The following is an 18,568-nucleotide window of genomic DNA, read 5'->3' on the forward strand; positions in this document are numbered from 1 at the left end:
TGCATGATTTGTTACATGATTTGGCTATTAATGTTAGTAAAGAAAACAAGTGCGAATTTCGTCTTCCCTTACAAGAAATAACCTGCCACCGGTTTCTACTGGGCAAGAAAGGTATAACCAATGATACAGTTTCAGAAAGTCCTCTTCACCTTCAGCAATTTCTTCGAACTCTTTCACTATCTGATAATCCAGATATTACAAGTATTTCAGAACACTTGTTTGATCGCCTGAGATTACTCCAGGTTCTCAACTTCAGAGGGACTTCCGTCTCTGCCTTGCCAAAATGTTTTGGGAAGCTAAAGCTTCTCAAGTTTTTGAATTTGTCTCAAACAAAGATGACTGAGGTGCCAGACTGTCTTAGTTAATTCAGGTGCCATCAGTTTCTTAGATGTTTCTGGATGTACTCCCATTTTATGCCTGCCTGAGTGGATAGGTGACCTCACATCTCTTTCCCATCTCGATAGAAGACGCTGCTCAAGAGACCTTCATAGTCATATGCCCAAAGGAATATCAAATCTCTTGAGGCTGAGGACACTGAGATCAGAATACATCTGGCTCTCTACTGAAGAGAATAAATTCTTAGAATGTTCAAGATGGAACGGCTTAAACATCACACACTAAGCTTAATTCCTAGACCAAAAGTGTTAAATAGTCAAAGTTAACTTATTTTTCACAAGCTTAACTCTTCCCTTAGTATGTGATGTTTAAGGATGGCCGTTAAAGACGTTAGCAATTTGATCAATCTCCAGGAGATGTTTTTTTCTTTACAAGACGTAGGTGGGTGGCGAAGTGTCAAAGATGGTGTCCTTGAGCTACTGGTGAAAACGAGGATTATTGGAGTGTGGAATAAAACTTCCACAGGTGAGGATGGCATTCTTGCAGCATACTCAGAGAAAATGAATGTCATGAAAGACCTCGAAGAACTTACTCTTGGATGTTTCTCTGTGCCAAACTAGATATGTGGTATGGTAAATCTTAGAGTTCTAGTATTGCAGCAGTGCAGTGATTATTTGTGTCAGCCAAACATTGCCAACTTGCAATAATTGGTCTTGCATAATGATCAGAGATGCAGAGCGCTACCAAAGAAGTTTGGCAAGGGTGGGGGGTTTCCTAAGCTGGTTAGGCTAGGTATTCGTGGCTTTGCTCTTTTGGAAGAGTTGCCGGCACTGGAGGCACCGGTACCGTGCAACATATTTTTACCGAGGGGATGGTTGTCATGCCCTATGCATATAGTCATGGCCATCATGTACCTGCACTTGAAAAATAAATACTGTCAGAATATATGCATACAATGCACGTGTTGCCAAAAGTGCAAGGTATTGTTTTTGGAATTAACATGTTCTTTTATTTTTATTTTTATTTGTTTTTGTGAGTAATTATTTTGTATTTTAAGTAATTTATTTAAGTAATATTTTTCAATGAACATTATTTTACGAATGAAATTAATTTATAATAATTCAATGTGTTCTTTTATTTATTTACTTAGCTTTATAATTTTTCTTGTATATTTTTCCATAATTTTAAATGATTTTTTCTTAATATTAAATTTATATTTTAGATAGTTTACAATTTATAATTTATAAAAAAATATTTTATTTTAATCACAATGTATTATCTATATTTCATTTTATATTTATATAATTTCTAAGTTTGAATTTCATAATAGATCACAAACGTGACAATTTGGAGGATATCTACAAGTTCATTTTTAAATCAAATCAATCTAGAAATAAAATAAATATATGTAAGATAGTTTTTACAAAAATAGTTTTATATAACAATATATAACATTGACAAAATTTAATTATGTTTTCATTTATGTATTAAAATGAAAAAAAATTACAACACTTTATCTATTTTCTTCTTCTTCATGTTATATTTCTATATACTTTTAAAACTTAATATTTTATTTAAACAGTTTTAGACTTTTAAAGATTATATATATGATGTGTGAAAACTAAATAAATAGAAAAGTGCAATGTATTAATATAGTGACAACTTATATATATGTGTGTGTGTGTGTGTGTGTGTGTGTGTGTGTGTTATTGTTTATATTTTTATAAAAAAAATTCTAAATGTATTTTGTATCTTTATATAGATTTTTAAATATAGATAATACAAATCTATAAAATCACAAACTATTTATTTATGTATAGAAACTTAAAATAATTGACAAATATATTTATAAATATTTAACTATTAACAAGATTATATATTTTTAAATAGTTAGAAACATTTTTAGATTATATCACTTATATTTTTAGAATAATTTACACTTATTAATAACTAAATGTCAAAGTTTGTTAAAGAATTTTTTAATTTACTGTCAGTCTTTTTTTACATTCTTATCTTTACCAAATGATCCTTCCAAGTTCTTATCTTTACCAAATGCTCCTTTAAGCAAATAGCAAGACATTCTTATCTTACTTTTTAACTATTTAGAGATCTGACTCAATTCTATCATGAATATAACTACACCAATAAAAAGACTTGAAAATTAACTAATTTATTTATCATACTCTTTCAAATTATTCAATTTAAAAATTAACATTAAAAGAAAAACTAATGATAGATTGTAATAAAAATAATAATAAAACTTATTTTATCTAAATTTAAAATTATATACTACAAGGAAAAAAGAAAAACTCTTTCAATAAATTTAGTTAGAAGTTTTAAATTTTAAAGTTATAAATTTATTTAAATTAAATTTTAAAAAACATGATTATATTAGTCCCTAAAATAATATTTGCCTTGCACTTTAATTGTTTTTCTATTACAACTAGTGATGATAGTAATAGTAGTCGTGCCCTGTACAAAGTGTGGGTGTTAGAATTTAAGTTTAACTTTGTCTTTTATTTTAATAGAAAAATCTTGATTGTAGGTAAAAAATATTATTGTAAAGACTTTTAAGTAAATTCATTTAAAAGGTTATTTTTCTTTTATTATATTTTAGATAATATATTATTTGAAAAAAATTATTTTACCATTTTAATGAAAATATTATTAGTTTATTTAATATTAAACCTTTACGTTAATTTTTAAATTAAATAATTTGACAAGATATACATATTTAATTTAATTCTTTTGTAAGTTTTCTTTGTTGTTGTATTTAGTTGGAGTTAGATTTTTCAATAATTAAAATACTTATATAAGTGTTCTTTACTTACTTGTAATAAAATGTAAATTTTCCAACATCATGATTGCATCTTTCAAATTAAACACAATTGACTAATATATGTTTATAATGTATAATAGACAAAACAAGAAAGTAAATCTAAATGATACATAAAATTTTCATAATATTATATAAAAAAATTAAATTAAATTAATATAATTTTATTAATAATAATTTTAAATTATTTTATTTTGATTTTACAATTATTTTATTTTAAAAATATTTTTTCATAATAATTAGAAATCTTAAATATGCTAAAATGTAACTATGTTATATTATTGTTGGTAAACAAATTTGTCACTGTGATAGTTACTTCTAAAACTAACCCTATTCGCCCTGTGAATAGTGACAACTATGCCAATAGTTGGAGAGATTGAAACTGATCATCACTAGATTACAATCTTCCTCTGCATTTGAGAGGGGCAACTCCCTCATAAGATAAATTTTTTATTTTTCAACATAAATGAATTAAAACTTAAAGGTTAGAGAGAAAGTTACTGACGACAAATACACCAAACGACTTCACAGCTTTCTTGAACAACTTAAACCACTAATAAGAACGATCAAGAACTACACTTGAAGGCTAGCATTAGCTTAGAGATGATTCGATCATTCACTAACATCGACACCATATCGTGAAAACATTAATTAAAACCAGAATCAACACTCAAAAAATTTAGAGTTTGAAGAAAAGAGAATACAAAATGCACGTTCATTTATTTCCTTGCACCAAGAACATAAGAAGAAACTAACTACAAAGACAACCTTTGTACATACTTTCCAAAAATTGTCTTATCATTGAAAACATAAGTGTTCTCTTATTCCAAAATCCAAAAAAGTCCCCTATTACATTGAGATTCATCAATTTATAGCCATTCTAGCTTAACTAAGCTTTTGGGTTTGTAACCACACAAAAATTTAGAGTTTGGAATTTGGAACGCATTTGAAAACCAACTTCCACTCTAACTCATGCAAATTTTGACTTCTAAAGCTTAACCTTAACCAAAAGAGAGCTAAGATCCTAACTTATGAGATACAAGAAATGACATAAGTCATTTTTACAACAAGATAATTTGAAAACCATGACCTTAGAGGAGAACAACATCATTGATCTTGTTGATGCTGATTTTTATCATTATATGCCTTTCTTTTGATAATCCTTTGAAAGTCTTCTCGAAAGTAGCCATTGTCATTATCATTGTCATCATCAGCATCATCTTTATTAGCCTCACTTACAAACACACCATTTTCTTTATTAACATTATCATCTTCATCAATAGCACCATTTGCCTCATCATTCTCTTCCTTAACAAAATTATCCTCCTTCCATGATTTCATACCCATTTGTACAAGAGGCCAGCTTATTTGATTTGAAAAAGGCCACCACAATCCATTTACATGTACTTATGAGAACATGAATTGTAAAGGAATGAGGACTTCCTTTTTGTTCTTTGATTTAAACTATGCCCATGATTATATCATACATCCACTGCACAAGAGGGTTTATTAGCTTTAAATGCACCATTTGACTCCATTTTGGCATTCCTCTAAGAATGTCCATAGTTCATGGATGAATTACCATGGAAAGAGACTTCCCATTTTCTCTTTGATTTTTTTGACACCCTATTCTATCAAATATCTTCACTATAAAACATAATTTTGAATTGTACTTGAACACAAGGAAATCTCCCTCCTACACCTCATGATAATTCTGCATTACATCTACAAGTAAGGCACTTCAAACTTTGCACTAGGCATATTATGCACTCTAAACTATGCACTAGTGTATTATCAAATATTTTGTGTGCTTGCCAATACTATCATTTCAAAACTTTATATATGTGGCTTTTATTGACTTGAAAACATTTGGTTAAATATTTCACATGCCTTGTCTATGCTTCCATTAGATGTCATGGCTAAAGGAATGAGAGAAAGAATTTTTTTTGACAATCCATGTGTTTTGTATATGGTGAGACTGGTCCAAAAACACTTTAGCAAACAACTAACATGCCTTCTTATTGTTCACCACCATTCTAAATTCTGCAGGCTAGAAGGGTGTAAAAGATTGGTTAAACACCTCAAGATTCATGTGTTTCAAAGGCATTCTGTCAAACAGTTAAGTGCATTTTTTGCATTGTTTGTGTTTGGGCATCTTCCTTGGGTATCTATAAGAGATATGTTGATGTTGGATAATAGAAGTAGATAAAAATATGTATGCCTATGTGTTCAAATGAATGTGCATTCTTTGCCCCAAAGTTTCCATGCTTATGGCCTTTAATCAAATAGCTACTGGATTCTACTTTTTCCCAATTCCAATTTTGATTGTGTAGACCAAAACAATGGATTTGAATTTTTTTAGAATTCTGAATGCCAATTACATTATAGTTCTAGCTACCAAATGGACCGTTAAGTTTTTTAGTCATTCCTATTACATTTATATATGCCTCTAATTTTCCACTATCTTAAATCAAACAATTATTTTTAATTGGAGAGAGAAGATATTTTGATGTGAATTTGCATTGGCAATGTGTGTGATTGAGAAATGAAAAATACTGCAACAAAACTATAATCAAAGTCTAGATGAATGATATTCTTTACTCTTAATGAACACACTACTGAAATTAAATGTCTTTGTAGATTTATTTATGGGTGTATTTTTAATTTTGTTGTCTTTAAGCTACCTTGCATCATATTTAACCATTTCACACTTTTACTAAGCAGTTTCCACTTAATATGCAAACTAAAAAAAATTTATTAACTTAAAATCAATATGGTTCCTACAACATTGTGATGGAGTTTTCTCATTTGATCTTAAATAGGTCATCATCTCATAGTAATTTACCTCTACAAATTACATTATAGGCAGAAACTTTGACGGTTGCGTCTCTTATTTCATATTGGCTAAACATACCACTTGTTTTCAAATTTGCACTCAAACTTTTCTAATTATTTTTAACAAAATACATGTGAAAAATGGTCATCCTTAAACATCACTAACTAAGGACAGAATTAAGCTTAGAAAATGAAACTCAACTTTGATTATTTAATACTTTTAGCTTAAGAATTAAGCTTAGTGTATGATATTTAAGCCCTCATAACATGGATCTTATGCACAATTCCGCTTACAAAATGTGCATATCACTCCTATGTCATTGTGGAGAGCAATCACTATAAGCATAGGTAAAAGAAGAGACATGGTTCAATCTTATTTATAGTGGTCAATTTTGAGGTTGTGGGTTATCTTCATGATCTTAAATTATAAACTGGATTTTGTTAGTTTTTTAATATACTTTCATTTCTAAATGAAGATCTTACTTACGATTTTAGCTTTTGGGTATTTATGGATCTCTCTACACGAATTGTGTGAAGTACAAAGTTGTTAAAAAGTGTGATGTCAAAATGTTTGAAGCTTTATATTCATCCACCAATGGTTACTCACTCAGAAAACACTAGTACTTGTGGTTAAATGTCACATAGTTCTTATGAAATGTCTCAATAGTGGCGCACAAATTGGCCAATCACCAACCAAAAAGGTAAAAAAGTGATCGATTATGACATGTGTTCATTTTTGTGGCTCTTTTATGAGTAGTAATTGGGGGTGTCTACGAAAAAACTATCACACTTATTGAACCCTTTATTAGTTAGTCTCTTCTCTAAGTTGTGTTTCTTAATAATTGTGATACGTCAAATTTATGTTATTTTAAAGTTGTTATTGTTGATAAATATTACTTAAAATTGAATTAAATTTTTTCCCAAATTTAAAAGCAACAAATTTTGTGATATTATAATAGTACATTAAAAAAATAGTATTAGTGTACAAGTATTGGTCTCATCTTTTAGAAACTTTTTTGGACACTTTATTTTAATATACATATACATGTGTTATAAATAGATATATTTTATTTTAATTTAAATAAATTTAAAATTTATGGTTGAATTTGATTTCAACTTAATAAAAAATTATGAATACATGCAATTGTGTTTATTTATATTTATACAATTATCTAAATTTACATATTTAAAAAAAATTATTTCATTTTACTTGAAAATTTTCTTTTTTTTCATTTACATTGTATGTTCAAGAATTATTATTATTTCTTTTAAAATCAAAGCTTGGTAAACTTTTTAACATGATCGAGATAGTTGGCACAAATCATCCTTCAACTCTATTTGAAATACTTTTGATATAGAGCTATGAACTAGTGAGCCACAAATAGAGGACCTCATCCCCTTTTTAGAGTGAACAAAAGAAAGAGGGTTAATCATACCTAGTTGGGTGCCTCAATTGGTAATTCTTCCTCATCCCTTAGTAGGTGCCTTCATCAGTCACTGTAGATGGAATTCTGCACTCAGAAGCATTTCTTGTGGTGTTTCAATTCTTGTATGGACCATGTCCAGAGATCAAACATGTGAATTCAAATTTATTTACAAATTTGGGCATATGAAATCATTTTTGTGAACACAGAGAGGGGATGCCAGAAAGGAAAGGGTAAAGGAGGTTGTGAGAATGGTTCTGGTGAGAAAGAAATGAGGAAGAGATCTAGAGAGCACATAGATAAAGTAAGGTAGATGGCTATAGATGTTGCCAGAGGAGAAAGATATTTTGTCACCAATTTCAAAGCTTCTATAATTGATGTGTATAAGTTGAATTCCAAACCAACAAAGCTCTAGAGAGAGGTTGAATCGAATCTCATGAAGAGGTTGATAGTGATCTTTTCACTTTGCTAATGTTCCTTCTAGGCTAGTCACCCATTTTTTACTACTTCTAATATCAAAAACAATTTCTCACATTCTTCCTCAATGTTTGACTTGGGAAGTTTCCTCATATAATAGCCATACTTTTATTTTGGTGTATATTTTACCTAAAAGTACATAAAGGAGAAGACATTGAAACTAGAACAAGATGGACAAAAGAAACAACGATGATAGACATATGAATACCAAATAGGATTTCACAATGGATAATAATTGCAAAATGATGTTTAGAAAAAAATTGAATAGTAGATAAAGAAAGGTAGAGTATTCTGACATAGGAAATGATATATTATTCCCAAATATTCAGATCAAGATAACATAAATGAAATCATTTTATCTCATCAACTACATAGGCTAGAGAAACATTAGTTTTCACCACAACTTAAAGAGATTAGTAACTTGATAAATAAAAAACTAGTAATAATAACTCATAAATATATTCAAGACTTGCTACTAAATGCATTCTTCACTATCCCTTTGCAAACAAAAAAGATTTAAAAATCTTTTATGCATGGTGTAAATCCAAAAATCTAATCTAAAATTCTTCCATAGTATCCCCTCTCTGTAATATTATCCCTCTCTTTACATTGCGAAAGATTTGTATTTATAAACTCCTCCTGTAACTAACCATTTGGGTTGGTAACTACTTAGGTTAGAGTATTGGGGTTATTCATATTTTTTTCTAACCAACTCTAACATTTTACAAAAGTGTGATAAAATCATATCTTTTCCAAAAGCTAACATTAATTACATTCAGTAACATAAGTCACTTTCTCAAAAAGATAATTAAGAAAATGTTCATTTTTTTCTTCTCTTCTCCTTTTTTCTACACAAGAATCTGGAAGGCTATCATTGCTTTCAATTTTTATTTTTGTATAAGAAAAGACACAAGTAGGGTTTGTAAGACCATGTCTTTATCAGATTTTGAAGAACAATTATAGTTGAAGGGCTAAGATTATTGTTTAGGTTTGTCATTTCTCTCTAGGGTTACTACAGGATATAGAAAAGAATTGTGCTTGTAATTGGCTACTCTCTAGGACTTGTTTAAAAGCCTAATGGTACATGGAATTCTTAAAAGCCTAAGGATACATGGAATTATTTTAGCATGTTACTCAAAATAAAATTGGTGTTTGGGAAAATAACACCACCATATAAGATAGAAAATAACACCATTACACAGAATTTGGAAATGCTAAAGTGAACTGACCAAAATAGGGAGAAAAACAATCTTTTCTGTAAAAAGGACTTTAAGGAATTATTATTTTTAAACCTCCATAAATTTTTCTATTCTGGTTGGATAAACTCAAGCAAGAGAACAAAATATTTCACAAGATTGTGAAAAAAAAAACTTATGTACTTCTAAATAGCAGATGCAAGGAAAATTATGATACATCAATTGCACATAAACAAACCATAGGGAATGAAATTGCTAGAAAATGTTTCACATTGAAAAATAAAAAAGAGTTTAGTCCACTCAAAGAAATGTAAATTAGCAATCATTAAAAGTTTTAGATCTTTTTCTTACTAATAACTATATGTCTACCATTCTCAAAATTTTAAAAAATCCAAAACATTTTACAATAGTTGATGATATAAATTATACTTAGTATATCTGATTCTAGAAGAAAAGTAATTTAAGTTAACAAAACTATCACAATTATTTTTTATTAAAATACTAAGTTGTAAAAAAAGATTAAAAATATATAGTCAAACTAGTTAAAGCAATCACAAATATTATTCACATATTGTATTTATTGACTAAAAATTTAAATAAGTTAAACTAATAAAATCAATTTAAAATATTGTTGGTTCATAGGGTTGGCCTTGCCCTCAAGATGCTAGTGTTTTTTTGTTTAGTCGTTCTTATTATTAGTTCTTTTTAGGCTTACATGCTTCTACTATGTCTTCTTGGCTATTGTGAATACAATCTTAATTGTGCTAGCATTTGGGAACATTTTCTCCAAATGACTTTTCTAAGTTAGTGTTAGTGTTATTTATGACTTTTCTACTCTCTGGTTTAAGAGATTCTAACTTTACCCTAACTCTTCAGGCCCATTGGGCTGCGGGAATAGGAATAGCTATCTCGGAATAGAAAATGAGGGTACATATTCTTATTCTTTGTTTCGTTCAGCCAGAATTTGATGGGGAATTTGCGGACCCAAAAATTTATGTTTTCTAAAATAAATAAAACTGGAATAGGAATACATATTTTAATTCCACCTATTTGGATGGAATTGCAAAACCTCATTTTTGGGCTAAAATTGGAATACATATTCTTATTTTATTTCATATTCCAATTCTAATTTGGTGCATCCAAACTAAGAATTTAAAATTTTAAGAATTTACATATACCTATTCCACTTGTATTCCCATTGCCAAACAGACATGTACAATTGAGTGGGATTTCGCTCATTATTTGGTTTGGTTCTATTGTCAAATATAATTTCTTTATCAAGTATTATATTAATTTTTATATTGAAACATATTTCTTCTGAACATATGTATTTGCTTTTCACCGACATCACACTATAGATAGGAAATTTTATGCTTGTGTCCTTATTTCAAGAATACAATTTGTACAATTAATTATCATGAATATGGAGTGGTAGGCTAACCGTCAGCCTTTTTCAATAATATTTTCACTTTTACTTTGTGTTTGGTGGTGGAGTCCAGGTAGGATGCTCTTCTCATTCTATGGAATATTCCTATTATTATTCACCACCGTCCCATCGGTTGGGATTGGCATTTTTCTACCGCCACCAATTTTGACTTTGTTGGAGGAAACAAGGTTCAGGCCATCTCACCATTGATTGAGGAACTCGTGAAATTAAAGATGCGAAATGTTATACGCCAATTTCAACCGTCAGGCGTGGCGAAAGAGAGTGGGGCCCGGGAGTACGTAGGAAAGCATTTTCTTTTGCTTTGGGAATACACTACTTCAAATGTTTCAATTTTTCAATGAAGAGATCCGATCGAATAAGTAGAGGAGGACGAACTCGGTTGGGTAGATTCGTTTTGGTGTCCAAAAGATGAGTAGAAGTGAGAAGCCTCATGTAGTGGCAGTGCCATTCCCAGGCCTGGGCCACTTCATCCCTTTTCTGGACCTCGCAAAGCTCCTCGCTTCCCACGGCCTCACCCTTTCGACATTTGGGTGGAGCACCAATTTCACCACCAAACAGTAGCACCTCTTGTTTGTATTGTCTACGATATATTTATGGGGTGGGCTGTCGACACCGCCCAAAAATTCAACATTGGCAGTTTTCTGTTCAACACCTGCGGAGCCTCCGCAACGAGTCTGATGTATTTACTTTTGTGTTCAATGCGTGACAACAACTTGGAGAAAGACGAGGAGGAAGAGAGCTGTGAAAAATCAAACTATTGCAGTCACTGATTATTAATCTCTTATCACAAATGATTATTAAACTGCTGAAAATAAATTCCCAACTAATATCGAAGAATAACACAACTGCAATTTCACCTATAAAATACGGAAAGAAATGCGCAACACAATGAACACAATATTTTCGCACAAATTGTCCTTGGAAAAATCCCTAAGGGAAAACCAATTCTACAGATGAGGAATTATATTAAACTTCAGCAAATCAAGAGATACAAAATTCCTTGCCTCACTGGCAGAACTCCGACAACCTCCTAATTTATCCCACTGATATTCCCCACTGCTATCCCTGCGCTAACACTGCGCCTTTGCTAACACTGCAAGACTGTTTGCTAACACTGCAAACTGCTTCACAAAGCTTCTTCCCCAAATGACCCAATGACCCCTTTCTACACTACTCCTGTTAGTAAACCAACGACTGAGATTAAATCTAACCAACGGCTGAGATTAAGACAACTCGACAGCCAATAATAGAATTGGTTGCAAAGTGTCCAAAAGGAATCACTAAAATTAGTAAAATAATAACCATTTACTAATTTTTGGCAAGTGGACAAACAGCTGTCCAAACCACCCATAAATACAACCGCTATTCATAGATAAGGACGAACAGCTATCCAAGCTACCCATAAATACTACTGCTATTTCCGGGTCAGAAATAACAGCTGTCCAACTAACAATAATTAACAAGAGCCTCGTGATGAACTTCAATATGCCGCGCACCGTCAGATAGGGTAAAAATGAGGTATCCCCTGTTTTCTTCAACACAAACCCCCTTTATGGGTTTTGCTCGTCAGTGTTACATAGATATTGGCAAAGGATCGGGAATGTTGATCAATACTTTCCATGAGCTCGAGCCTTTGTATGTCTAGCACTTGAAAACTTTGACCGCTAAACCAGTATGGGCAATAGGCCCTGTAAATCCCCATTTTTTATCTAGAGGAACGGGAAATAATATGACGCGAGGGAAAATGGCGGACATGAATGAAGAAGAGTTGGTTTCCTGGTTGGATTCGCATAGCTCGCGCTCTGTAATTTATGTTTCATTTGGAAGCTTTGTTACCTTGCCAGAAGAGCAAACACATGCCTTGGCCAGAGGTCTGGAAGCCAATGAACAGCCATTTGTTCGGACTATTAAAGTACCCCCAAAGAAGGAACCAGCGTCTTCAAGTTCAGATTCAATAACTGATCAAATTAGCACATTTCTGCCAGAGGGCTTTGGAGAGCGAACGAAAGAGAGAGGGTTAATCATACGGGGTTGGGCACCCCAACTGGTAATTCTTTCTCATCCCTTGGTGGGTGCCTTCATAAGCCACTCTGTTACCAGAAACGAGAAACAAGAAACCTAACCGCAACGTAAACATGACGAGAAACGAAAATTTTGAAAAGTTGTGTAAAAGAAACGTTATATATATATATATATAACCAAACTAATTTATTTCTTAGAAATTGATTCTTAATTCTATTTTAAATTGTATTAATAAATTATTAATTCAATTGCACAAAAAAACTAATAATTGACTGTTACTAAAGTAATTCTCTAGATTTTATAAAATCTTAAAACTTTTAAAAAGAAACTTGATTAATAACACTCCAAGTTTCTAAATATTAACAAAATTAAAACTGCTACTTTGTTAACAAGACTGAAACACAAACTAAAACAATACTAAAACTAAAACCACTAAAACTAGTTTAACAAAAAGAAAACTACTACTTCACGGACTGTTAAATTCCCTATGTGCACTATAAAATATATTAATAGTTTTTTTATTTATAACATTATTGTCACACAACACAGAAATTATTAATAGTTTTTTAATTTATATTTTCCACACAGAAACAACCGTTGCGTGACGGGAAACCCGTTTCGCACGTCGCAACATGAAACGGGGCTTCGTCGTCACGTTTCTGGCAACTATGAAGCCACTATGGATGGATTCTTCACTGGAGAGCATTTCTCTCGGTGTGCCAATTCTTGCATGGCCCATGTCTGGATATCAGCACTTCAATTCTAAGCTTTTTGCTGAGTTGGGCGTTGGAATCCAGTTTTGCCAGAATAAAGGCGAGATTCCGAAAGAGGAAAGTATAAATAAAGCTCTCACAATGGCTCTGCATGGAGACGAACGAGAAGAGATGAGAGAGAGCGTAGAGAAATTGAAGTTGATGGCTTCAGATGCTGTCAAGCTGGAAGGATCTTCTGCCACAGATTTGAGAGCTTTTGTGAGTGCAATGCACAAGTTGAATACCGGATCAACAAAAGAAAACGAGAGTGAATCTAACTCTTGATTAGAAATCTCGAGTAAGACTTCTATCACTTTTATAAATAATGCTTCTCTACCGTAGTCTGGTTTTAGTTATCCGTTACGTTGTCTCTAATTTGTTTAGCCTAAATTTTATGCAGCACTATTAATGAGTCCCTGGCCCTGCCTTGTACAGACCGTACCTTTTTCTATGTACCATCTTTTACCCTTGCAAACTTTGGGAAGCTAAATATAAAATGAATGGTTTGTTAGATTTTGTGGTTTTCTGAGGATAAATAATTGTGGAAGCATAAAATGTGTCTATGCAAATCATTTCGATAAAATTTTTAGGAAATGGCATGAAATAGTGGCAATATGTTTGGAGGTTTCATCCATGCAGCAGAAATCTTTGGGAAATGGTATAAAATGCTTATAAAGGCCATCTATCAAACAACTGAATGACAATTTGATTCCCCAACATGACATGGATTGTGATTTTTGTTTAAATGGGTTTCTCTATTAACATATAGAATTTTGCTGGATCTGTTTTTCTCTCGAAATGTGGATATTTATGTTTTGGATACATAAGTGCAGAGCTTTCAATTGACAATGTTTTTTTAGCATAAGGCTCTTTGACATTTTTTCTTATTTGTTGTTCCTCTTGTTTCTTTTAAATAGTGTATCTACTTAGGGTGCTTTGTTTGGAATGTGATGGACACATCTCTAGCCTTTCTTAATTTTCTAGGATTGGGATAGGATAAAATTAGGTATTTATTCACACGAACCTAGGATTCCATTAAAATCACTGGCCTAATTCCAAAACTTTTTAAAGTTTTTTTTTGAAACAGTCTAATTTTTGACTCGACAAATGGATGGTACAGATCTTTTGGATTGTTTTCATCATTTTTGCATCATTTTAAATGTTTATGGCTCCTTAGTAGTGACAAAGTTAAAGAGATGATATGTCTTAATGATCACAAACTCACTACTTAAATCATAATTCGAACATTACCAACATAAATACTTGATAGAAGAAAGATAATAATTTTGATTCTAGAACACAAATACAAAGACATTTAAGACACCGATGAATTTATTACTAATATTAATATAGCACAGTTACGAATGATGATCCCAAATATGACTGTCATCAGTCTTACAGTATAGTGTCTTACTTTAAGGCCCCACATATCATGCATCTTGAAGAAAGGTAAGGAATTAAGGTGACTCATTAACATGGTTATGAGATAACTTATTAGTTACTAATGTAATTACTAAATGAATGAAAAGACACGTCTTTTATTGAGTCAAAACATATGGTATAGAAGTGGATGTGAAATGGTGAATAAAGGACATAAAAAGGAGGAATAGCCATAGATAAAAAGTAAGCCACCAATAATGAGGAAAGTATTAAATAAAATAAAGGGTAGCTGCCAAAGCTTATAATATATTGTGCATGAGACCAAAGAGGTACGTATTATGAAGGCAATGAAAAATTCATAAAATGAGGTGGATAAGGGTGGAAAAATAAGACGTAGCAACAAAATAGATAGAGGGTAGATTAATTTTAATATAAGGGCAACCAATAACTATTTAAGAATAATGAGTTAATCATCCTTTTGCATAAATAATATTTTTGTTTGTTGGCCTTGCTCATGTTTCTCTCCTCCCTTATCGTAATCAAATGCCTTGAAAAAAATATACTGTTAGCATATTCAAGTGTAGGTGAGGTAACGATGGAATCTTTTCATATTGTTATTTATTTTTAAACTCGATTAATAAAAAAAATTCAAACATATCCATACAAAATATTAGATCTTTTCACATAAGAGAGTAGGAATAGGACTAAAGTGATCAGACTATAGTTAGCACTTTCTGCATAGGAACATCCAAACACGTATAAAATATATTAAACTTTTCTAGTGGTAGAAATGAAACTACCACAACATGGGGCTTTTCAAACCCACTTATCTTCGTATTCCCAAAAACATTGTAGAAATTAAATTATAGTTGTAAAGGTGGATTATGTTGTAAAATTATTGATATTTTGCTACCAAAGATGATAAGCTTTCATCGTGCATGACGAATTTGATGTCAGTAATGAGAGCATAATTCCAAAAATATGACTGATGATGACTCCAAACATGCAAGTAGTGAATTTCAAGGAAGTCATGATATTCCAAGATGGTAGTGACTATCTAGCCAGGAATTTTGTTGGCTAGATGCTCATGCCTACGCCCATGTTATGTGAATGCGCCATGCTTCTTTAACTTCCTGACAGTACTTGCCCTGTTTGTCTACATTGAAGGATACTCTCTTTTCATTTTTTTATAATCTATTTTATTTACCTTATATACAAACAATTCTGTCATTTAGCGTTAAACCTATATTCACTGTGTATAAAAAATAATTTAAGTGAGCATTAGGAATTAAAGTTTTCTATAGTTACTTAAATGATTAAGTTTATTTAAAAAAAAATTATTTTTAAAAATTCAAAATTCTATAATATTTCTAATATATAGCAATAGTTTCTTTGGAAGAGATTGTGCTGGGTTTTTGCATCAACATTTTTGGAAGGTAATCTATGTTCTTACCCATCCTTCAGCTCTCTTTTTTCCTAATGATGGATCACCGAGTGTGATCCAAAACGTTGATGCAAAAACTCCAACAAAATCTCTTCCAAAACTATTGCTATACATGATGGATTGTGGAAAATTGATGTCTTTAAAATATTTTTAATACTAAATAAAATTGAGTTTTGATTTCATTTTAAAATTAGATTAGATTTTTATAATTTAATAGTTATTTTCGTTATTTATTTTATTGTTTCAAGAAAACTTATCCATTCTTTGAATTATTTTAAAAAATTATTAAATATTTATTTCAAATAAAATGAGTTTAAATTAGTTAGCTTTTGTTTTTCAATAAAGTTTTGTTCTATAATTTTTAAAAATATGAAATAACAATTTTTTTTTTTTCAATAAAGTTTGTTATATAATACTTAAATTAATAAGCTTTTGTTTTCCAATAAATTTTTTCATATAAAGCTTGAATTTATATAAAATTTGAAGCAAACTCTTGAAACAACATTCGATTAGATCTACCCTAAAAACTTGCAACTTCAATGTGATCTTCACATAGGACAAATTACTATCGAAATATTGAAAAGTTCTGACTAAGATCTTATTTGTTTTTGTTTGTTGCTTCAAAGTTGCAACTTTTGAAACAAAAATTGAGTAGACCTAGCCAAAAAAATTTAGGAACTTCAAGAGATTATCTCTACTATTCTGCATCAATTTTACAAGAAGGTAGGATGTACTTTTAAAGTCCCATTAATTTGGTGTCATGAACAGGGAATGGGAGAACCTATAAGAGCATGGCTTTAGATGTAGAATTGTAGAGAGTGAAAAAAGGCTGAGAAAAATCTTCAATCTTGTAATGTTTGTCAAAAACTAATAAGACTGATTGTATTGGTTTAAATAGGATTTTAGTTGTTGATGCAAGGACATGTAATTGAACTCATATTTATTGTCACTTCTTTTGTAATGCACCCTAAATATCTCATGTGTTGAAATAGAATACAATCAAGTCATATAAATCAGATGAAAGTAGTGAGTCATCAAAAACCCTTTCCTGTGAATTTAATTTTATGGTTTGTCTCATAAAAGGAAAAATTAAACTTTTTTGGGGGGGTTGCATTTACTAGTAGTTGTCCCAAGTCCTTTTTGACCAGGTTTGTTCTAGGCCATGAGAGGCTAGAAGAAAATCAATACAAGAGAGGGTCTGATTATATATATGCCACTTAATTTTTTGGTGTGGATTTGCATTCATAACTAAATGAACCATGTTCCTTAGATTTCTCATCCCGTTCCAAACTTTGAAAGACTACCAAAGGAGTGTTTATCTTTTAAAAAGAAAATGCTTCAGAAAATGCCTAAGCAAAGACCTCAAATTTGTCTTTTGAGGACACTTGTAATTTTTAACTTGACCCAAGCTCATTTCATTCTAGACCTCCATCAGAAGAAAATTGTAATCAATCCAAGTTAAAGACTATTATATTTTGTATTGCAATTCAATGTACTTCATTTCGGTCTAGGTTTGGTCTTATTCCATTTTTTAGTTCAATGTAATTCATTTTACTTTAGGTTTTTTCAATTCCATTTTAGGAAAATTATTTTTCCATGTACATGTCACCTAAGTCTATTTGAAGAAAAATGTAATTCAATGTTTTATTCCATTTGTAGAAAGTTGCAATTACATATATGTGATTCATGTTCATGTTCATTTCATTCATATCTATCATTTCATTTATTTTAGACCTAGTGATCTAAGTCCATTTTATTCTAGGTCTCTTCTATTCATTTGAAGAATACTATATTTTTAGTTAGTTATGTTCAAATTTCAAAACCATACTAATGACATTGTTTCTTTTTTCGCAAGAGAACCTACAAGTTTGATAACTCAATATCATTTGGCATACAAAAACCCAACACAAAGCAAGGAAATATAAAATTTAAATTTTACAATGATGGTGCTTTAGAGTTTTCTTGTTGAGATCCCCTTTTTAGACTAAAGTTCTAAAAGGAGCCACTCCTTGTTGAACTTTCACATTAGAAATGAAGATAAGAAATAAAAATAAAAAAGAACAATAAGGCACAAATATTTATCTAAGGAAAACCATCCAACTTGAGAGAGATATAAACCCAATACCCTAAGAAGGATTTGTAAAAACTATTTTTTTATGGAGCATCTAGAGCAAGCTTAGGGGTCTCTAGTATTGTAGATATTATTCATGATTGGGAAGGAAGAATTGTAGCTAAATTTGCAAATTTCTTAAATGAATCTACTAAAAATAAAACTAAAATCACAACATTAATAGAAAGCTTGAAAATATGTAAAGACCTTGATATTAAAAGCATAGAAATAGGATATTCTCATATTCTCATCAATATTTTGCAAGAACTAGTAGAACTCCATAATAGAAACTTTAATCTATTTGAGAAC

General features: G+C 30.8%; 1 pseudogene; it reads left to right on the top strand.

The window, feature by feature from the left end:
* The first annotated feature begins 710 nt into the window (after positions 1 to 710).
* LOC149579770 (scopoletin glucosyltransferase-like) lies at positions 711 to 13,610 on the top strand (annotated as a pseudogene).
* The last annotated feature ends 4,958 nt before the right edge of the window (positions 13,611 to 18,568 follow it).

This window comes from Cupressus sempervirens, chromosome 1 (assembly GCF_028749045.1).
Source record: "Cupressus sempervirens isolate cs-2001-9-10 chromosome 1, ASM2874904v1, whole genome shotgun sequence".
Lineage (NCBI taxonomy): Eukaryota > Viridiplantae > Streptophyta > Pinopsida > Cupressales > Cupressaceae > Cupressus > Cupressus sempervirens.